Consider the following 23,960-nt stretch of genomic DNA (forward strand, 5'->3'; position numbering starts at 1 on the left):
GTTCAAAATAAAAATAAGTCATTTTAACTAGCTAATTTAGTTTTGCAAAAGCTTAAACCTTTTCCTTTGGGATAAACATGAAGAATCTTATCCGGAGAAGATTCTCCTAAGTTATCATTTAAAGGAAAACTCAACAGTATTAAACACTAAAACTTGATTGTAACATATCAGTAATTCTAATTCTCACCACATAGAAATAATTTAAAGTAGTATGTTTTGTTTCTTGTTCTAATTCCTAAAAACAAAAAAGGGGGAGAAAGGATAAATAGAAGCACTTGTTTTTAATTGAAACAGTTTTAAGTTAAATAGTGTATTGCTTTTTAAATAAAATAAAGAAAGGGGAGTAAGGAATAAAGGAAATATGTATGTTCTTATTTTAAATGGTTTTAAGTTAAATGGTTTCTTGTTTTTAAAAATGTTAATGATTTGGAACTAAGTGGTTCTTGTTTAATGTTGAATTGTAACATTGTAGTTATTAACCATTGATCCTGTAACATGTCAAGCTAAAAATTATGTTAACAGTTTTCTAAATAAAAACACTACAACTCCAATGATACAACAAGCACATCAAAAATTTGGAATACTAAGCTTATAAAATTCAATAACAAAAATTTAAATTTTAAATTTTAAAGAATTGCAGCAGTACATATTGCAACTTTTCTAAAAGATGTAATTTGAAACCCAGCCAGCCTGTTAAGCAGGCAAACTACCTGAGTGGTAAATATTTTTTACAAAACAGAAGTGTTATTTTCATGCCATGAACAGGCTTAGCTAAAGACTGTATACCCTTTATAACATCTTAACCACAAAGCTTGTGTTTTCATCAACTGTGCTAATTTAAAATAAATCCTCTGCTGAGCTAATTAAGAAGGTGTATTAATCCCACATAATTCCATGTTGAGCTCATTTCTTCTTAGATGAAGGGCATAAATTCCCATTGTTGTGAATCTTTTGAGCTTGTTTATATGGTAATGGTGTAAATACTAGTAAAGAGATTACACCAAAAGTTGCTGTGATTACTAACACATGTCAAATTATATAGCTAGATTCTTCCTCCAAATCCTCAATATGTGGACCCAGGTAATGTGTATGTAGTAGATGCTGTGTACACAACCCTGATTCTATACCTCAAAATGGGGGGGGGGGGGGGGGGGAGATCAGAAATATGCAATTTATGAAATCTTAAATAAAAAAAACCCTCTCCATTCACTGAAGAAATTCTCTCTAGGATAAAAGAAAACTAGAGCACTTCAGTAATGTAACCTTTATTATTATAATGTATTTCTGTTATAGTAGAACACCTCTGTAATGCCACTAAAAAACGAGTTAATATCAGTCTCAGCTGTGTGTTCAACTTAGCATGGTTGTTTTGCTAACAGATACTGGTATTTTCTCCCAGGGATGATTAAGAAATAAGGAAGGTGGAAACTTCCTATAAATGCATAATGTCTAAATGTCCTGTCAGGTAATGTTTGTCTAATGTGAAATGCTCAATTATTTTTTCATACTAAAGTTTCTCAGAGACTCGAAAAAATACAAAAAAGTAGCAGGACAAATGCTAAGTCATGGTCTGAAAAAAATTATTGCTCTCCCTGAGGAGGAACCATAATTTTCATGTTGTATTATAAATGGTTTTCCAGCCTCGTAAGGCTAAGCCTAACATAATTCTATCTGAATCAAGTTTTACAAAGTCACTTTCCAATGTTGTTGACATGATCACTATTAACTGCTTCCCTCAAAGAGGTCATTTACTATGTAGAAAGACAACTCTTCTGAAAGCTCCCCAGCTGGCTCATGACCCTTCTGTTTGACCTGGGAGTAGAATATCACACATAGCTCTGAAAGAAACAGAGGCTTCTGTCTTCAGTATTTCAGCTTATCAAGTTAGATTGTCCATGGGAAGAGCTAGTTGAGTATCCATTTACTATAGTTCGTTCACATGAATTTGTCATCAGTTCAAGTGCCAACAGCTGATGTTCTCATGACAGGCCTTCCTTTCATAAGCAGTCTCATTCCAGACACCCTCACTGCCTGACCTTCCCAGAATTTTGAGTACTCAGAATTCAACTCCTAATTTAGGATTAACAAAGTATCTTGACCTATCCAGCTCTAGTTGAATATTCTAAGACTAATTTCCCCCTCAGGCAAACAGCATGAAGATGATATATACCAAAAATTTTACTTACAAAGAAGGCATAACAAAATGTTTTGATGAACATATGTGCAATCATATTTGTTTTCAAATAAGAACCATAAGATTTTAATCATATAGTACGTCTTTGAAGGATGTAAAAAATTCTTTAGATTTTTTTCTTTTTTTGTTTTCCATTCTGACACACCACTGTAATGTGCAATTGCCAGTATACAAAGGTACAGTGCTGCACCTGAGCCATATAGTACTGTCTTAGAGGAATTCCAAAGGACTGTATACACCATTTGACCCAAACAGCCATAGGTTGTTAAGTACCTACAGAATCCCAGAGAATGATTTTCTAAGTCTAGACTGCTTTATATTTTGGTAGAATGAGATAGCTTCTGAAGCAATATCATCATACAGGAAGTAAACATAAGGGTCCTGATGTACAAGCGATCCATGGGACTGTCATGGCCAGGCCACATATAGCAGAAGAAGACTTTCTTCTTTCATCATTCAAATACTGTAGCAAATTGTCATTTCTACAACAATAAGAAACACAGTTACAACCTGGAAGTTTGACTGTGATCTGATGTCCTTAGGATCATTTTCTGCCATGAGATTTAAAAATTCTATCTTTTTACATTGCCTGTCATTTCATGTCAAGAAACCTTTGTTAAACTGCAAAGAACTCATTCTCTTCCATATCTTTTCAGTAACTTTATTCTTTGCCAGTCTTTCTCCAAGCATTCCTAGATAAAGCAAATAAAGTAAAGCAAAAATGTAAATTGCACATCAGGAGTTATTAGGAGAGCAATAAAGTACAAAACAAAAAAAAAAATTACTGTGTCATGGAATAAATTTATGTATCACCTGCTACTTAAATCCTGATTCCCTATCTCAGGGATATAAGGATATGTTGAAAGGTCAGGTCCAAGAAGGTCTCTACATTAATCACAGTGAGGAGCCTTCTTGCAGCCAAGAAACACCTAAATAAACTAGGACTATCAAGCAATCAAGGGAGGTATGACACAGGTCTACAAAGCCAACGAAATTAAAAGAGAACAAACCAAATATATTATCAGAAATAAATAAATAATGATAATGATTATAATAACAATAGTATTAAAGATCATGATTCCTCCTACAATATCTACTCCAGAAAGATGACAGTTTAAACTAGTTGAAGGCAGACTAGATGTGTGTAAGGAAGAGAAATCCAATGATACACAAAAATGAGGCATAGCTTAGACCTAAGCCAGTAGAGCTGGTTTTACATGGTCTGTGACTTTTCCTGCTTTTTCTTTCAGTGCCTCTGAAGCCTTTTAAACAGGCCTACTTCATAATCTGCTGTTACTATTCTGGTTTTGCTACAGCTTTTCAGAACAGATGTGTGCAACTGGGAGCTGTCACAGGTAGAAGAAGTGGAGATCATTCACCAGAGCAGTGGAGGAAAATTTATTGCATTACTATAAGGTTATCATTAAGCTAAAACTTGTTTGATTATAGGTTTATGAAGTCCATGCACTGCAAACACAGACATTGAAAATCATTCCATAGGTTCATAGTCAGTTATTTGGTTCAAGTATAAGAATCTGTCTATGATGAAAAAAAAAGCCAGTAAAACATGCCGGTTTATACTGATCAGAACATGACCAGTATTTTCATTTCAGTAGAATGGGATTTTTGGCCTCACAGTCCATATCCTATTCCTTTGTAGAGGAAATATAAATAACTGGGGTCTCTGAGTCCTGAAAAAAATTTGAGAGTGTATATTGTTTTAAAACATTGCCTGCTCCATTACTGGTTTAAATGTTTCATTAATATTTTTGTGTTTATATTAAATTTTTAATGAATATAGGTGCAAGTCTCTTTTATTTATTTTTAAATTTGGAGTAGCTGAAGTAAAAAACAAAATGTCTTTATTTAATGTTTTTACAGAATGGGTCAGGTTGGAAGGGACCACAGAGGGTCATCTGGTCCAAGCTCCCTGCTCAAGCAGGGTCATCCCTGAGCACATGGCACAGAATTGTGTCCAGATGGCTCTTGGTATCTCCAGCAAGTGAGACTCCACATCATCTCTGTACAATCTGATCCAGTGCTCAGTTACCCACACAATAAAGTTCCTCCTTTTACTCAGGTGGAGCTTTCTTGGCATCAGTTTTGGTCCATTGCCTCTTGTCCCATTGCTTGGGACCGCTGAAAAGAGCCTGGTCCATCCTTTTGACACACTTCATTCAGATACCTACATAAATATCTATATAATTTTTAAATGGTGTTTGGCCTGAAAGACTTAAAACAGCCTTCCTCTCTAAAGTAGATACTGTGATCATTTGTATTTAACTCAGACTATTTAGGCCTCAGTGGAAACATGTGCTTTCTGGAAAGCATATGTAGATAACAATAAGCAGTGAAGTAAATGACCATTTAACCAATGTCAGCAACTGATCTTGTAACAGTAACAGATATAATGCTTTCATCCAAGAAAACATTTTTGTTTTAGTAACAGGCACCTACTCCAAGTATCCCTAAAAAACAGTATCTTCGGTGCAGAGTACTGCTTTACCACTAAGGTAGCACCCAGCAGTTACTCAGCAGGCTGTGGATTGAGAGGTACTTTATGTACCTTTTGTTACTGCATATGAATACTACTAAGGACTTGAGTTTGAGACTGCATACCCACTTAAAAACTTATATTCTTTAATCTTGCTCTTTGAGGAAAACAATTTTCCTCATTTGTTAAACTAGTTGATCTGCAAGCTGCCACATCTTCACAATGACTGGTAACACAACATCTTCTCTACTAGTGGTAAAACACCACTAAGATTGCTTTTTCCTGTAATTATATTTTCAGCTTTATCCCTTCCAGATGATGCTTGGCAAGACTCTAGAAGCAGCCATTTGAAGATTAAATGTCTTAGCTCCTTCAGAGATTATTCCTGATTTGTCCTTCAATCACAGATTTTCTACAGAGACTGCAATTTTACAAGCATTTTGGCATTGCAATCAAGGAATTGCAATGATTGGAAATAACCAGCACCTTTTTATTTTTTTCTTTTTCCAAAGACAATATTGGAGTAGTCCATGAAAATGCTCGTGGAATTCCAGAAGTCATTACCCAAAAGCCAAAGCTGTGGGAATATAGTGACATAAATGTGATGAAACTGATGTCATCCAATACCAGTGGAAATTAATTGGACCTGCACAGCCAATTCTGTCCCAAGTGACAATAGAGCACAATGATATGAGTCTTCTTAGGATGAGAAAAAAAAAGGATATAAATATTCCAGGAAAAATTGGTAGAGAAATAAATGTCATTGCAAAAACCATTATCTATTTTGTACAGAGGAAAAATAGCTGCTATTGAAGGAGTGACTACACAGAAGTTCTACTAACAATTCCTCGCCTTCAGAAAAAGTTTTCTTTGATTTATTTTTGTATCTGTTTCAACTTATAGTCATACCTGTTTGTACTGAACAGCTCAGCCTGCTGCTCAGTTACTGGGAAGAGTATTTTTGGTTTTTGAGTAGTTGTTGAAATAAAGAGAAAATATATTTTTACTAAAACATCCAGATCTTATGACATTGTCAGCTGAAGGTTACTAAATTGAATGAGTGAAATACATTCTCTTGGTTGAAAAGGCTTGTGAAATTTAGAAGCACAAAAAATTATCAACTCCCTCCAGAGATTTTTAAATTGAACAATAATAGTCTTGTAAAAGACTGGTTAACCAACAGCAAGAATACTAAATTTATATTATTTAATTTCATAATGCCATGGATCTTATAATACAAGATTTAATCTTTAGATAAGAACTAATTATAAAGCTCAGGAAAAAAAAACCTTACATTTCAGGTTGTCCTAAAACTCTTCTGCATAATGTATCTAACAAACACTCCATGAATGGAGATTTGTGGTTGAAATTTAATCTGGTAAAGTCTATACTATACTAGACCACTTGTTTTCTACTGTAAAGCTGGATAAAAAAGTAGAATATAATAACTATTATAATAATCCCCAACTGTAAACGTACACTTTTGTGACAATAAATGCTTGGCCCTTATGAACATTATTAAATTTTATTTGAAAGACTTTTAAAATACATCTATAGAGTTGAGCTTTAAATAATAGCATCTCATCAACTTCTTCAGACACAGGATGGGAAGGACTTACCACAGCTCTCAAGAAGTATTCATTCAGACACAACAAGACCTATATCATGTGCAACAGATGAACTTTATATCCCTGTGACATTACGGAAAGTGGGTTTGAGTGATTTGATTCCTATGTGATTATGGAAAGTGGGCACTGAGTTTTGCACTGCAACCTGATGAGAATGTTGAAAGAGATCTGAAATTAATAAAACTTTAAATTTCCCTCAAACTTATCAAATCATACAGTGTAACTTCTCCATGAAAACTTGTTAGTCAAGCAAAGAACTGGGATTGCCTGAGAGAGCAACCAAAAATCTGTGGTGTCTTTTCTTCAATTTCTCACTTTCATTTTCTTGATCAAGTCCTACACACTCATTTTAAATTTTCTTTTTCTTAAATAAAGACATATAACTTAGATATATAAATATCTCTAGGACTTCACTTACAAAAATAATTAATGATCATTGAAATAAACACACAACTTTCAAATGTATTTCAAGAAAGCTCATCCTATAGAATTTGAGCTAAATTCAATTTTTTCATCACTTCTTTATTGTTCAGAGATTATTTAAAAATATGCTAATGAGAGACTAAAAAACATACAGCACCTATAGTCTTTCAAGACAAGAAAAAAGGTTGGGGAGCAGACCCTGATCAAGGATAATATCATAAACAATATAATTTGTGTGATTTTAGTCATTTGATTGCAACTCACATAGCCCATGCCCCTGCTGGAGGCTGTGACAACAATGCTGCTAAAGGTGGAGGAACTTCCTAGAATAAGTAGAGAAATTTTTTTTTCATGTCTCAGTGACATGAGAAATAGGTATCGTAAGGTGTAGTTTTTGATGTAGAGGTTTCTCATCTTGCTGTAATAGATTGTCAGATGTAAACTAGCATGTGAATAGGTAGAACTATTAAAATAATTCTATCATACCTTCTGAGAACAAAATCACTGAATCACATTTTTAAAAAGTCATCAAAGTACCAAAAAAGGCAAATTTATGCTAGTGAAAGGAAGAATAGCATACTGCAATGTCACCCATAGACATTCAAATGGATCACTTAACGATGAACTTGCATTCTAAAACCTACTATTGCTGAAATAATACATCTTGACATGACCAGACTATCTGTATTGCCAACAATCATCATCTTTTTAGACTAAGGCTTGATCAAAAGACTATAATTTTTTCTGTAGTCACTCATGCCTTAAATACATTAAAATATCATAATATTTTAAAGTTTCTTAATCACCAGTCACTTGGAAATGTAATAGTCCATTATTTTCTTGATGATTTTCAGGACAGTAATGAAGTATGTCTGGAACTCAGTCAGAACATTGACAAAGTCTTATTATTGGTAAATGGTAACTCTACTGCTAAATTTGGGAGATGTAATTGTATCCAAAAATTAATGGGAAATGAGAATAAATACATGCATATCATAAGTAAGCTTTAGGTGATCCATAATTTAATCTTGCAGGCACAAGTCACTGATCATTAATATTCATTTGTCAAAAAGTTTTAGAATTTTAGGAGATATCTCCTTTGTCAGATGTGAACACATGGAAATTATTATGCAAGGCCCTATATGATAGCTACCTCAATATTCTCCAGTTGCAGGGTTTTAAAAATATGAAGCAATAGACATTACTCTTTTTTTAACTAATAACAGTTGCGTAGTTGCTATTTTTGTGACAAGTATGATAAATTTAGGAAAGTTGGAGTCATCCTTTTTTTCTCAAACCACAAAAAGTTTTTTATTGTACAGTCTTTACAGCTATCTGATTTTTTACGTACTGGTACTTGTGACATGGTGCATTAACGTGTGTTAAATCAAAAAGAAAGACTTTACTACAATTCTTGTTCGTAAATCTGCACTGTGGCAAACAGAATAAGCAAAAAGGAATTTCATTTTGTGAAATGCATTAGATTTCAAATGCCTGAATAAATATTTTGATGTCATTTAACCAAAACAGCTAAACTAACGGAGTACTGTTGCTTAAAAAAAAAGCGAAATTGCAACCATTTCTGAAAATAGATACAGATTAAATTGTGACTGAAACATGTACACTGACACAGGTCAGATATAATATATTAGGTCTAAAAATATATTTTGAAATGCTATTTTTCTTAATTTCTCAAAAAGTTGTAGGGCGTCTAATGCTTTTCTTTTCATCTCAGAAACAGCATCAATATTAGTCATTGTGAGGAAAATTAACTCTATCCTAACCAAAACCAGCACAGCTTCTCACACCCTCCTGCAGAAGCTGTTGTGACATTCCCCTCAGGCAATTCTCCCTGTTTGTGAGTTTGCCCATTTGGGCTCTGCAGGTTGGATTTCTTCGTTTCAGTGGTAATTAATTTCCTGCAATTAAGTAATTTTCAAATGAAGGTTGGAGAGGCAGACCTAATGTATATTTTGTATGTACTGGAACATCTGAATCAACATTAAAATGAGGTCACATCTTGGTTCTTGACACAAATAATGTGTTTTGGCTTATTTGAATCTTTCTGGCTCTCCACCACGTTCTGCACTTATTATGAAATGTGTGTATTTTGTGACTGCACTTTTAAACAAAATCAAGTCTATGAATCTACTCAATACATAAAATTCTACTGTTTCTGACCAACAGACGGAAGCCCTTGATTAAAATGGAATCACTTTTTAATGTTAATTGGACTGAGATCACACATATAATAGACTTTGGCTTTAAAAAGGCTTCATATTGAAGCAGGTTTTGGACACTGCCTTTTTCATTTACTCTATAATTGAATCTATAAATTACTGTCTCAAAGTACACAACAGTTCCAAAAGAGCATTTTAAAAATCTTATACTCACTGTGAGCATAAAACAGGTGCTTATCACATTTTTCTGAAGCTTTTTTTGGTTCATTTCTCATTTTAGTTATAGAGGAATGAGATGGAGTAAACAGAAAATATTTAGTTTGTATGTATTGTAATATTTTACCGTTACGCAAATTTATCTGAGTTTTCATTCAGTTAAGATATTCTTGCCTATTTACAAAAAAATATTTTGATAAAACACTTCTTATTTAAAAAATTAGTGATGGTGGGAATACTGAACCATGAACTAAGATTATCAAAAAAATAGTATCAGTTCATGATACTATAGCTTAAACATGACAAAAATCTGAGAGAAATTATTGAGGGCTGAGGGTGCTCTAGAATACAAATACTAACCTGTTGCTTCTTTTTTTTTTATGAAAGGAAATCTTGTATCATATCTTTGCAGCATATTTTTCTCATGTTTAAGGTTTAGGGAATTTTAAATGCTATAGATGAAAAATTAATATATCATAATTTATTTGCTAGTTCTGAATGGAAAAATTGTCCACATGAACTTCATTATACCTTCTTCCCTTTAAGATGATATCATTCTTAGCAGATGAAAAAGTGAAAGAGCAGATATCATCTTAGCAGATGAAAGAGTGCCACGGAGTTCTGTCTTCAGATGTAGAAAAGAGTTGCTCTGCAAATAATTTTAGATGGATTGAGAAGAAACGGTTGTGTCTAATCAAGATGCAAAAATCCAAGCTCTCTTCTTTCTTTAGACATGTGTTCAATTTTTCTATAGGTTCAGGTTAAAGAGGAAGGAAAGGAGAGACGGGATATGGGGATAACTGCCTCTTCTGTCTGCAGAGATTTAAAATAACATCTCTTCTGTGAATATTTTATTATTGCACTCCAAGGTATTCTGAAGACCCTCCTGAAGGTAACTGCACATAGCATGAAGTAGCTCAGCACTCACTGGTCCAGAGAATATGAACATGATTTTAGACTATATTCAAGAAAATCACTTGGGAATCAGTCTGGTTTTACATCTGGCCCTGGCTCCATTAGACACTTCAGATAAAAATATAGGTCTTTAGAATCAGGAATAGGATTCAGATTTATCTGTCTTAGGCAAGTGCTCTGTTGACTTTGCAAAACAATGAATGTGGGGTTTTGGCCTGTTGAATCAATATGCATATACTACCCTGGTTTAGCTAAAGAGAGTAAATCAAATTGCTTCAGGTGGAATAAACAACAGAAAAAAGTGTCCTATATCCCAAATCAATGTCCTAGCCCTTGAAATGCTGGTTGAACTCTCTCCTCTCTAAAAATGACTACCCCTCCTCTGATTTAGAATAAAAAAAATTAGTTGTTTGAACCTAACAGAAAGATTAATAAAAGAGGTGATAAAACACATGGGTTTTTTAGAATTCCTTAGTTTCTAGCTTAAGGTATTGAGCTATGCAATGGAGTTTTTGGCTGCCATTACTAAGCTCTTTATGTATTCTATAAAGAAGTTGCTGCCTAATACGGCAGCTGTAAAAGTCAGGTGCTGCAGAATTTAGTGCTGTGATGTCTCCATTCCCTTTATGAACTTACAAGAAAAATGGATCTACATGTAGGCAAGGACAGTATCCCAACCCATCTGGATCTAAAGGGTGGCTGAACCAGATGGGAGACATTCCCATTCTCCTGCTCCTCTCAAAGAGGAAACTAATCCCGGGCTCACAAGACCTACACGAAGGCTTATTTACTCAAGCTTTGGATTATAAGGGACTTTATTGCCTTTTGCTCTTGTGTTCTGTTGAGGATCTATTTAAGTGCTTATTTAAATCTCTGCCTTTTTTTAAAAAAAAAAAACAAAAAACAAAACCAACCCACAATTTTTAACAGTATAGAAGACTTAATTCTAAAGTTATGGAAAAGCAAAATAGACAAACTTGCACAACATAACATTTTTTTCAGCATTAAAAAATTGCTAAACTAGGCACCAAATTGTGATATAATTGCCTACCAATTCAGTTAAATAATGAGTACAAAATTCCATCAGAATAATTTAGGAAATAATTGTCACACATTTTGCAATATGACATTTTTAAACTCTAAAAAATTGAGGGAAGGAAAACTGAAGGAATGGGGAATTTAGAAATAAAAGTGAATCTTTAGTGCCTAAAAGAATGCTTTAAACTGGGTTAAAAGTTGACAGAAGTGAAAAGAGCCTGATTCTATAAAATACTAGAGCTCCTTGTGTATTTCTTTATGGAGCTGATCTGGCAGGAGTGAGATCAATTATTTCAATAGGGTTTCAATCAGGGCATGGATAATTTTAAAATAAATCATTTAAATGAATTACTCCTGAAATATTTATTTATCATTTATTCCTTTCCTGGAGTGGATAAGGAAACTTAATATGTATGGTTTCTTTAAAGTTTGGGGATAATATATTCGAGAATAATTTTTCCATTATTCACATTCTTCTACCAGTACAACTTGAAATTTATCATACTGACTGCATAAAGCACTTTGCACAATTTGTCTGACTTCAAGAGTTAGTAAATGAATGACTTAAATTTCGTTGGAAAAAATAATTCTGTAGTACAATGGATTTCTACTATGCTTCTGAAGGGAAAAAAAGAAGAAGTTTTTTTCTTGAGTGGAAATGACAGCATATGGGAGAGTAAGATTTTACAGAGCAACAATACAGAGAATATCCTACAAAATGCTTTTTAAAAGGAAAATTATATAAAATTGCCTTTTACAACTTCTGAATTTCACTATTCTACTATAATAAATTGTATTTGTGGTACAAAAAGTAAGAATACGTGGGCTATAGGTCAAAGTTGGCTCTGTTCAAGAGAAATTGGCTATATCCGCAAGCTAAAATGAATGGAGGTTAGAACTACATCAATAAAAAAGATTTTGAAAAATCGTTAGTTTTAATAAGCAAGAGTATAGAATGAGTATTAGTTGAAATACTCAAAATAATTCTGGTTTTCTTTTTTTTTTTTTGTCTTTGCAAACTGGGGTGTTTGACACAGAAAAATTGTTAGCAGGTACAGAGCACATACACCCTGATAAGTAAGTTTTGTGAAGATCATTCTGTCATCATAAACCAAGAGACTCCAGTTTTACAAGTCTGGAAAAAAAAAGCATTATATTCATTGGACTGAAATAGTTGCTGATAATTGCTTCAAACAAGGATGGTTAATAAAAAGTCCACAAAATAATAGCAACAGAGAAATGCAGAGATTATAGGATTAGATTAATTTTGCTTTTTGTCTGCATAAGGGTCCATCACTCTTGATATGATACAAATTTTCAGTCACTGCATCATATAATAAATCCTGGTGTAATCAGCACTTACCTATTGCTGCCCCAGCAAAGTGCCAACAGCTTTTGGAGAAGAATTTATGCTGAAACTTTTCCCCTCCCTTTGTTGAGTCCTGTGAGATAAGCAGGAAAAACCACACATTTGTCTATTTTCTGCGTATTTTCTGTCTTCTTTAGGCAGTTCTACTGTGTCTTTCACATTTCAGGCTGTTCCTTGGTATAAATCCCTGTCTATGGAGGGGTTGCATTGTTGTCCAATGGCATTGGAAACGTCACTGAGAATTCAACACGAAACTCTAATTCAAAGAAAAAGCTACACAGCATATTCTCTGCCAGAAGCCTGGTGTACTACCACAGTCTGCCACAGCACCTAGCATACTTCAGCACATGTAGATCCTGTGATCCCTGTGTGCAAACACCATGCTGGACCATTTGTCTGCTTCATTTGGCCTCATTAGGTGAATGATTAGTGCATTCTCATGTTTTTAGTGATCTGTGCTTAAATAACACGCTATTGCACTATGTTTGTGCTCTTGAATGCTGTTTTAAAGTAAAAATGGCATTCCAAATACTAATTTCTTACATTTAAGTCTGGACCTATAAATATTCTGGCCATCTTTCTGCCTGTTTTCATAAGGTATGAATCTTGTACTTTTTCTTTTTTTCAGGTTCTGTTTTGAGGAATCATACATCGCTTTCCTAGCCAGTCACTTTCCATTTATGCTTTATCTCCTTACACTAAATCAATACGATGCACTGAGTTGTCATGTTGGTGTGTGTTATTATACAAATGTAACCAGATGTGACATAATGCAATGCTAAAGGGCAGCTAGAATTACTCCTATTTTCAGACCAGGAAATTTTTGTCACTGTGAATATCCATTCATGAAGGATGCTTCTGACCTGCAATGAATGCCCACTCTCATGTTTATTTGGTCTTACATAAGTATAAAGAAGACAGATAAAAATTGAATGACATAAGTATCATCCTCAGATTATAGTTCACCTAGTTCTCCTATAGTTCATCATTCCAGATGATATCACTCTTTCTACAATTTATATTGATAAGAATCTTTCAGTTTAGAAGAAAGTGAAGCAAACCAGCAGACTGCTGTTTTATAAGTTCCCAAGTGTAAAGAATTATTAAGAGCATGAAGAACAAAGAATGAGGAACCAATCCAGAAGTACAGATCCAAATGACTTTAGCTGTGACCCATGAAGACATCTGATGGAACCTAAAGAGTGATTAAATGGGATGGATCTAATTTCATCTTATTCTGCCCATCAGCACTACTGTTAAGGGAATAATTGCAATAATGAAAACATTTTTGTTTCATCAAATTTAATAGGGGCATCTTTAACTATATGGACCCAGACAGTACTGTGATGGATGTGGGGACAAAAAACCAAACAAACAGAAGAGAAACATCATTGACATTCACCTCTCAGAGACAAAAGAAAGAACTCTCTGTTCTTTAGCATGCACAATCTTTCTTGCTACGGCCAAAATTCCTATGACATTTTTGCATGGGGTGCCAGTAACAAAGAATGTGCTCCTTGGTGGCTGTCAGCACGTGCCTTTGGACCCCTCCTCCAAGTTGCTGGATGGTGCACGGGCAGGCACTGTCAATCTGGTGAGCACTCATGATTCCACTGTAGTTTGTAAGGATAAAACAATGCAGATAATTGATTCAAGACATACCTACAATTTTTGTTTTATGCAGTATCATACGAACCAGGAAGCATGAATGTGTCTTTCCAAATAGACCTGAGAAGCCCATGCTGCTGTTGTCTGTGTGCTACCTACATTGTGGATAAATGATGGAAGAGACACTTTCATAGTGCATTTTACAGTGCTTACTCATGAGTTAAGTTCACGAAAAAAGTGTGTTGTCTGATTCACAAGCAGAAAGCCAGCATTATTTCACGGCTGTCTGATGAAAAGCGTGCCATAAAAAAATATTTTACCAGCTTGTCAGCACATTTATTTGAATAATGTTATCATTAGAGTGAAGTGTAATTTACTGTCTGAGATATGCTTAAATGCATAATGCAGTATCTTTTGTGTCTTAACAGAGTATGTGTATATATGCTAAAGGGAAAACATATTGAGATAGTTTGATAACATTATCTTCTACCTTTCCAAGACAAGTCTTTATTAAAAATCATCTTGAAGGAGTATCTCTTTTCCTCTAACACTGGAAGTGAAAGTCACACATACTCGTCTGGGACTATGTCAGATTGCTCCAATGTTCCACTTTGAAAGCTCAAGGCAAATAAACCCTAGCTGAAATCTTGGCATTATTCAAAGAGACATTTAGGGCATTCTTACTCACAACATTAAAGCATCTGTCAGGAAAGGTGCTGTCATTTGCCACCTGATCTAATTACTTCTGACAACAGATGTGAGTTAACTGCAAAAACTCGGCATCTTTAATAAGCTGATCAAATTTCATTAACAAAGCATGAATACTAACAAGATTATAAAATATAGTCCAGTTTATGCTCAACATATAAGTAAGAGTGCAACTACATTTAATAGGTGAAAGGGCAGGTTAATTGGAGGCAAAAGTTACCTTGTTGCTCATCCATGTATTTAGCTTAATTACCAGGAAATTAACTGTTTATTAAAAATCCATAATTGTATAGCATCTATGGTGATTCTTACTCTTAAATTAGTAAAATTCCCCCTACCTTGTAAGGAACATCCCAATCTATTTGCTTTTTCTGCAAGGTTATTTTAGTTTTAATTTAGAATACATGTTCACTAAAGTTTTTATGGAATGTTTCTTCAGGACATAGAATCTCAGACATGCAAAATTGAGATTTTCTTTTAAACTTTTTCAGACTATAATGCCAGGGTTGTTTGAGGAAAAAGAACAAATGCCCAGAAATAAAAATGTTTATTCTTTACCTACCTATACTATGTTTAGCTTTATTTCACAAAATCAAGCCCTCAGTTCTCCAAGCATTAAAAAGCACTACAACTTCTTCAGTTAAAGAAAAAGAAAATTAAATAATCCCTTCATAAATCCTTAAAATTATTGTACTGAAAAATGTGTTTGCAGTAGGCATTTTTGATATACAGCCAATGTACTGCATTTATTGCCATCATCAATGACTGATAAAATTTATTATAAGTTTCTGGTTCTAGGCAAAATTCTGTGAAAAATCTCACACTACATCCATCCTTTATAAAATTATTAATTTCTTCGTTGCTATTATTCTAGGTGTTTGGCTACAGTTTACATTCTTAAGAATTAAATGCTTTTCAGGAAAAGTACCAGTATGTTTGACTCATTCATTAATATGTTATTACAGGATATAAAGTGGTTCACTCTGGTTTTAAAATGGCTTAATGATACATGTGTCTATACTTCTATACCTGTAGACTTAATTATTATGTGCCATACACAAAATTAAAGCTTTTATTGTAAACTGCTTCAACTATTAACACTGTAATAAACATTTTAGATTAATTGAGAATAACTGTCAACTTTTGAGTTATTTTCAGTTACATCAACCAGTTATGCCACAAAACTGGTCTGTACTTGGTTAACGTCACTAAATTCATGTATCCACCAAAACTGGGTCTACAAAAATTAAGTGTGTTTAAGATGATTGTTTTATTGGTTTTTTTTGTTTTGTTTTGTGAGAGAAATTGCATAAATAAGCCATACATTGGGCCCAAACTTAAAATATGTACTGTCTGGTCTTTCAAACGTTCTTAAAGAAATGGCATCCAGAAAATTCTGAGTATCAACCTCCTAGAATCTCACAGGAATGTCTTAAATTTTTCTAATGGTAGCAAATTTAATGAGCATCCTCAATATTTTAAGAAAGGCTTCTTTGGTCCCCTTTGCTTTGTGCTTCTGTTCCTTAATGATATTTTTTAAAAAAGACTGAATATTTAAAAGTGGGTATGGACAAGGACAAATTCAAAATGAGATCAATGTTTTTGAGTGTGTATGTGGTGATGAAGGCATCTTATTTGTGCTATATAAGTTGCAGCCATAAATTATAACCAAGCAAATACCTCTACTCGGATGTGAACACATAACTTCACATCCGATCCAAATTCCTCTTTAGCTCGAGCTGATTTCTCACTACTTTCTAGTCAATAAATTCAAAGAACAAACATTGATAGAAACATAAAGAGTGATGACAGCTGCAGAAGCCTATTCTACATTAGGATTGCCTCTGGTAGAATTAAATGTAAAATATTTTATGACTGTTTTAGTAAAATTAATTTAGAGAAGTTGTTGGTGGTTTTTTTAATTCTCTGTTAATCTCTCTGAAGTATATAGTGATAATTTTTTCACTAAGAAACATGAATTAAAAGTGATAATTTAAATCCTACGGATTTTGTGACATTGTAGAGTATGACTAATAGATTTTCTAAATAAAGCCAATAGGGATATGATACAAGACAATACAGTGTAAGAAGAAGCAAGTGTACTTTTGGGGATTTAAGCTACTGTTAATCGCTGTTTGCAGCCTTCTCGACTTCAGCTCTATTCTTGCTTTTGTCCTCTTATGCTTAGTCTTGGGTTCACAGCAATCCCACGGCACCTTGCCTTCTCCTCTTTGCTATAGGTAAGAATCAAGATCCTGTGGTGAGAAAAGTAGCTGTAAGAGAAGATAGAACTCATATTCTAATTGCTTCAGTTCAGAATGAGGGACAGGGGATAAATTCATATTTATTTTCCTACATTCATTCAACCATATGCTTATTACTTTTAAAAAACAAAAGTTGAAGTACAAGAACACCTATCCCTTCAGCATACATACCTAAATTATTTTACATTTCCTAAATTATTGGGTAACAATATATGACATCCTTGAAAATTAATCTAGTTGATATGGATTGAAAGAGTTGCTGCATGTTTCTGTAGATTTCCTAGAAGTTGTATCTTAAACAGCACCTTATTTTTCAATCATGCAAACAGCATGATCACAGCAAAAGATGAGGGTGTTTACTAAGATGCTTAAGCAATGCCATTCTTTTTACACATAGATTTTGCCACTGGTCTTCATATAAGCCTTGGATTTCCATAATGACTCTTATTTTCTGCTATTTTTTTTCTAGTATTGTTTATAAATGTGATTGAATACTTTCCCTGACATTTGTAAAAAGTGTGCCGTGTACCATGTATCTAAAATTGCTCAGACCTTAAACAGGTCTTCAATATCCTTCCTTCTTTTTGCCTAAGTACACTTAATTTGTCAGCCTCTGTTTTGGGGTGTGAAGTCTAGTGTCAGGTTTTCTGGTCAGACAGGAAAGCGTTTCAGTTCCTTCAAAGACCAGTCTAGTATTAGCTACAGATAACACATGACAGGAAGGGCATGTTTAGTGGAGTTTATATGCACTCTAAAATCAGAAAGTGGAAGGAACTTTTAAAGTTTTCTAAATGTACTTGGCTTTGGTATCATTTCTGTTTCCTACTGAAGTACAAAGTTAATAGCATTTTTTTAAGATGGAGGAGTTAATGGCTTGCACTTGTGTTAAATTCAGACCTTTCATTGTCACTGTCTGGTCTTCACTGACAGCTACAAAAGTTCATATGCCTCATACAAACTGCATGCAGATATAATTTGAGAACTTCTTAGCTCTATTTGTCAGAGAGAGCCTCCATACAGTTTAAAATCAGAACAAAGAATGTAAAAAGACCTGTTTACACAGTGAAGCTGGGACTGTTTTTTCCTCAAAGGATAACTAGTGCTGAAGTCAAAAATTATTAAAAGCAGACAAGTAAATGCCTTGATTGCTAAAACCAGTATCCTAGCTGTCTGAGAGCAAGATCTCTCCTCCACACAATCACAGAGGTATTTAGAAAATAAATTGCCTTGAATTCCTTGTTATTCCTGATTCTCATTATATCAGTACGAAAATGGAATCAGATAAAAAGTGATCTTGTAGTTTATGTGCATTGTTCTAGAGTATTCTTTTTGTTTGTTTGTTTGCTTGTTTCAGGAATCAATAGTTGATATAATGATCTCACCAGTCAGTCACAGGAATTTTCACTTCTTTTATTCAGTACAACAAATATCCATGCACTGTTGATCATGGATCTCATCTGAGAAAAGCAAAATGTTTCTGTATCTTTGGGAAACCAGCAATAGCCTGGAAAATTACTAAGTTGTTGTCCTGGGGTACAATGCAAAAAATGTGTATTCTATCACCATCTGTTGAAATGTGGGAGGGGTGGTGATCCTTATCTCTGTGGGAGACATCCTCTGCTGATGTGCCATCTGATAAGATCAGGGGATGATCATCGTTGTCTTTTCACAACCCATCCTTCCTCCAGAAGATATATTCTGTTAATGGGCCATTAAGTCCTATTGTGTGACTGATAAGATTACATCATCCCATTGGGAGATGCCCCAACCAGGGGCAGGAGCCAAGCCTTTCCTACCTAGATAAAAAACTGGGGTTTGGGACCCGAAGGCAGACCTTTCCACTGGATCCCAGAGGAAAGTCGGACCTTTTCCACATCATCGCTGGATCTTCGGAGGAAAACTGCACCTTCTACAGGAGCACTGCTTCAACAGAACCACATCCGTCATCCAGGAGGACTGCAGCCACCATTTATAGGGACTGCTACCAACACCCTGACTGACAGGGTGTCAGGTTGTATTTCTGACTGTGTTGGTGGTTGTTTCTTTTATATTATTGCATGTATTTTATTTTTTCTCTTTTCTCCTATTAAATTGCATTACTGACTTGGAGTCTCGCACTGGTTTTACTTTCAAACCAACACATTAATTGGCGCCCAACGTGGGGCACGAAGGGTACTGAGGAAAGTCAGTATTACAATTTTGTTTTCACCATGATTCTCAACATGCTTACATGGGTTTTATATCTTGCTCTCTATATTTTTCCACACATGGGGAACTATCTGCCAGCTGTAATGCTCCTGTGTAGACCAGGATATAGTATAAAAATTGCTTTACTGGCCTATTATGTCTACTGCATGATAACCTCTGAGGCAATGAACATAATCCGGAATATATACTCGACTTTGTTTGCTTGTCCTAGTCTAGGTTGCTACATCCGGGGTTTTAACAATCGCACCCAGCCCTTGGGGGGAGGGGTAAAGGATGATTTTTTCCAATCTTTCCGGCCTGATACAGTAGTTTTTGGAAATGTTGAGTTCCCCCTGGATGCTAAGGACAGCATAATATTGTTGTTAGTTCTGCTTTGTCTCCTCTACACAGCCTTTACAGCCTACAACATGCTTAGAAACAGAACACTACATGGCATATTGATGCATATTCTTGAGAAAGAGGAAAAAAGAAACAAATCAACTTCGTCCACGACTGCACAGAATGTCACAAAGAGGAGAAGAACCAAACAAAAAGCAACAGTGTCTGTGTCTATGCAGACTGCCACAAAGGAGGAAAAAGCCAAAAGCAAAGCAACAATGTCCGTGTCTACGCAGACTGCCACAGAGGAGAAAAAAGACAAAAGCACCATCAGCATCTCCACACAAACCATCACTGAGCCAGAACAGCCTAGACCAGTAGCAGTTGCCCCCGTTCAAAAGAAGAAATCAAAGAGCAAATCAGTTCGCATAGTGACTGACGAGGACGTGGCAGGACCTTCGCACCCAGCAGAAGTGACAGAGCCAGAAATCATCACTCGCTCTCTATCCCTGGGTGAGCTGCGTGACCTGCGGAGGGAATTCACCCGCCAGACAAATGAGTCCATCTTGACCTGGCTGCTCCGCATCTGGGACGCTGCAGCCAATGACACCATTCTGGATGGATGTGAGGCCAGGCAACTGGGATCTCTGTCCCAAGATGTGATCATTAACCAGGGGATTGGGAGAACCCAAGAAACTCTCAGCCTCTGGCGGCGACTGCTGACAAGTGTGAAGGACAAATACCTTTGTAAAGAAGATCTTCAGGTGCACCAAGGAAAATGGAGCACAATAAAACAAAGTATCCGATGCCTGAGGGAATTGGCCGTGCTGGAGATCATTTTCTCAGAAGATGAAAGATTTCCTAAGAGCCCAGACTGTGTCCGGTGCACGTCACAGATGTGGTTGAGATTTGCACGACTTGGACCAGAGATGTATTCCTGTTACCTGGCAACGCTGCAGTGGAGGGAAGGTGAAGACATGGTAGGTGTCTTGGCCAATAAACTAAGAATTTATGAGGACACTGTCACAGCCCCATTTTGTACCCATGTCTCATCTGTGGAAACACAGCTGGTGGAGCAAGTCTGAAGCCTGATTGAAGAGGGCCATCAAAAACTAAAAAAAGAACTTAAGGAAAACAACTACCAGATCTCTCCTGAACCAACAAGAGTTTCTGCCATTAGGAGCCGGTGTTCCTCAGGCAGGGAGAGAGGACACACTCCACGAGGTAACCTCTGGTTTTTCCTTCAGGAGCATGGAGAAGACATGAGGAAGTGGGATGGAAAACCCACCTCCTCCTTAACAGCCCGGGTACGTGAGCTGAAAAGAGGGACACCTACCCCAAGAAACTCATCTAGAGTCAATGCTGCTCCAGTCTCTCATGTACAGAACTCCAGACAGTATCAGAATGATATAACTGATCCTCTTGAAGGGACCTCAAGAACCTATTTACAGGGAGAGAGCAACGTGTACCAGGATCAGGAATAGAGGAGCCCTGCCTCTAACCAGGTAGAGGAGAGGCATAATTGGATCTATTGGACTGTGTGGATCCGATGGCCTGGCACATCCGACCCACAAAAACATAAGGCTTTGGTTGACACCGATGCCCAGTGTACTCTAATGCCATCAAAGTATGTAGGAGAAGAATCCATCTCTATTTCTGGGGTAACAGGAGGATCCCAGCAGCTGACTGTAGTGGAAGACGAAGTGAGTTTAACTGGGAACAGGTGGCAGAAACACCCCATCGTGACTGGCCCAGAGGCCCCATGCATCCTTGGCATAAACTATCTTAAAAATGGATACTTCAAAGACCCAAAAAAATATCGCTGGGCTTTCGGGATAGCTGCTGTAGAGACAGACAACATTAAAAAACTGAGCACCTTGCCTGGTCTTGCAGATGACCCCTCTGCTGTGGGACTACTGAGAGTTAAAGAGCAACAGGTACCAATCGCCAGAACAACAGTACACCGCCGGCAATACCGTACTGACAGAGACTCAGTGATTCCCATCCATGAAACGATCCATAAACTGGAAAGCCAAGGGGTGGTCAGCAAAACCCACTCACCCTTCAACAGCCCCATCTGGCCCGTGCGTAAATCTGAAGGAGAATGGAGATTGACTGTAGACTATTGTGCATTGAATGAGGTGACTCCACTGCTGAGCGCTGCTGTGCCAGACATGCTGGAACTGCAGTACGAGCTGGAGTCCAAGGCAGCAAAGTGGTACGCCACTATCAATATTGCCAATGCATTTTTCTCCATTCCTCTGGCAGCAGAATGCAGGCCTCAGTTTGCTTTCACCTGGAGGGGCGTGCAGTACACCTGGAATCGTCTGCCCCAGAAGTGGAAGCACAGTCCCACCATCTGTCATGGGCTGATCCAGACTGCACTGGAGAAGGGTGAGGCCCCCGAACATCTACAGTATATCGATGACATCATTGTATGGGGCAGCACAGCAGGGGAAGTCTTCGAGAAAGGAGAGAAGATTATCCAAATTCTGCTGAAAGCTGGTTTTGCCATTAAACGAAGTAAAGTTAAGGGACCGGCTCAGGAAATTCAGTTTCTAGGAGTCAAGTGGCAAGATGGACGTCGTCAGATCCCAACAGAAGTAATTAATAAGATCACCGCTATGTCTCCACCTACCAACAAAAAGGAAACACAAGCCTTCCTAGGTGCCATAGGCTTTTGGAAAATACACATTCCTAAGTACAGTCAGATTGTGAACCCTCTCTACCTGGTTACCCGCAAGAAGAACGATTTCCACTGGGGCCCTGAGCAGCAGCAAGCCTTCGCCCAGATCAAGCAGGAGATTACTCATGCAGTAGCCCTTGGCCCAGTGAGGACAGGACCAAATGTGAAAAACGTGCTCTACTCTGCAGCCGGGAACCATAGTTTGTCTTGGAGCCTGTGGAGAAGGTGCCTGGTGAAACTCAGGGTCAACCACTGGGATTCTGGAGCAAAAACTACAAAGGATCTAAAGCCAACTACACTCCCACAGAAAAAAAGATCTTGGCCGCCTATAAAGGAATTCAAGCTGCCTCAGAGGTGATTGGCACAGAAACACAACTCCTCCTGGCACCCCCACTGCCAGTGCTGGGCTGGATGTTCAAGGGAAAGGTGCCTTCCACACATCACGCCACTGACACCACATGGAGCAAGTGGATTGCTCTCATCACTCAGCGCGCCCGTATAGGGAATCCAAATTGCCCTAGGATTCTGGAAATAATTACAAACTGGCCTGAAGGTGAGACTTTTGGATTGTCTTCTGAAGAAGAAGAGGAGCAAGTGGCACGTGCTGAAGAAGCCCCGCCATATAATGAGCTACCGGAAGCTGAAAGACGATATGCCCTCTTCACTGATAGTTCCAACCAAATTGTAGGCACTAACCGGAAATGGAAAGCTGCAGTATGGAGCCCCACACGACAAGTTGCACAAGCTACCGAAGGACAAGGTAGATCGAGTCAGGTCGCAGAGCTAAAAGCCGTCCAGTTGGCTTTGGATATTGCTGAACGAGAGAAGTGGCCAAGGCTCTATCTCTACACTGACTCATGGATGGCAGCTAATGCTCTGTGGGGATGGCTGGATCGCTGGAAAAAAGCCAGCTGGCAACGCAGAGGAAAACCCATATGGGCAGCTGAGATTTGGCAGGACATTGCTGCCCGAGTAGAAAAATTGACCATAAAGGTTCAACACGTGGATGCACATGTACCCAAAAGCCAGGCTAATGAAAAACATCACAACAACGAGCAAGTGGACCGAGCTGCCAAAGTAAAAGTATCACAGGTGGATCTAGACTGGCAGCACAAGGGAGAATCATTCCTAGCTTGTTGGGCCCATGATGCCTCTGGTCATCAGGGGAGAGATGCAACATACTGATGGGCCCCTGACTGAGGAGTGGACCTTACCATGGACAGCATCTCACAAGTCATCCACGACTGCGAGACCTGTGCCGCAATCAAACAGGCCAAGCGGGTGAAGCCTCTGTGGTATGGTGGACGATGGTCGAAGTACAGGTATGGGGAAGCCTGGCAGATTGACTACATCACCCTTCCCCAAACCCGCCAGGACAAACGCTACGTACTGACCATGGTGGAAGCAACTACAGGATGGTTAGAGACCTACCCTGTGCCTCATGCCACTGCCCGGAACACCATCTTGGGCCTAGAAAACAAGTCCTTTAGAGGCATGGTACCCCTGAGAGAATTGAATCAGACAATGGAACCCATTTCAAGAACGGCCTTATCAACACGTGGGCCAAAGAACATGGCATTGAATGGATATATCATATCCCTTACCATGCGCCAGCTGCCGGAAAAGTTGAACGGTGTAATGGACTCCTTAAGACTACTTTGAAAGCACTTGGTGGTGGAACCTTCAGAAATTGGGAAATGAACTTGACCAA

General features: G+C 37.1%; 2 long non-coding RNA genes across 3 annotated transcripts in view; one reads left to right on the top strand and one right to left on the bottom strand.

Moving 5' to 3' along the window:
• The window catches only part of LOC148223671 (uncharacterized), an 80,019-nt gene that overhangs the window by 40,093 nt on the left and 15,966 nt on the right, over positions 1 to 23,960 (top strand). The window contains exons 3-5 of one of the 2 annotated variants that reach the window (XR_015803924.1): positions 9,890 to 10,027; positions 12,624 to 12,875; positions 13,086 to 19,078. The exons of the other annotated variant lie outside the window; for it this stretch is intronic. This is a non-coding gene — a long non-coding RNA (uncharacterized LOC148223671). Of the gene's footprint in view, positions 1 to 9,889; positions 10,028 to 12,623; positions 12,876 to 13,085; positions 19,079 to 23,960 lie in introns of those variants that run through there. 2 annotated transcript variants of the gene reach the window in all.
• LOC148223672 (uncharacterized) overlaps positions 1 to 23,960 on the bottom strand; it is a 63,424-nt gene that overhangs the window by 29,454 nt on the left and 10,010 nt on the right. The window contains exon 3 of the long non-coding RNA XR_015803926.1: positions 12,452 to 12,530. This is a non-coding gene — a long non-coding RNA (uncharacterized LOC148223672). The remainder of the gene's footprint in view (positions 1 to 12,451; positions 12,531 to 23,960) is intronic.

This window comes from Sturnus vulgaris, chromosome 5 (genome assembly GCF_052056855.1).
Source record: "Sturnus vulgaris isolate bStuVul1 chromosome 5, bStuVul1.hap1, whole genome shotgun sequence".
In the NCBI taxonomy this organism is placed as follows: Eukaryota; Metazoa; Chordata; class Aves; order Passeriformes; family Sturnidae; genus Sturnus; species Sturnus vulgaris.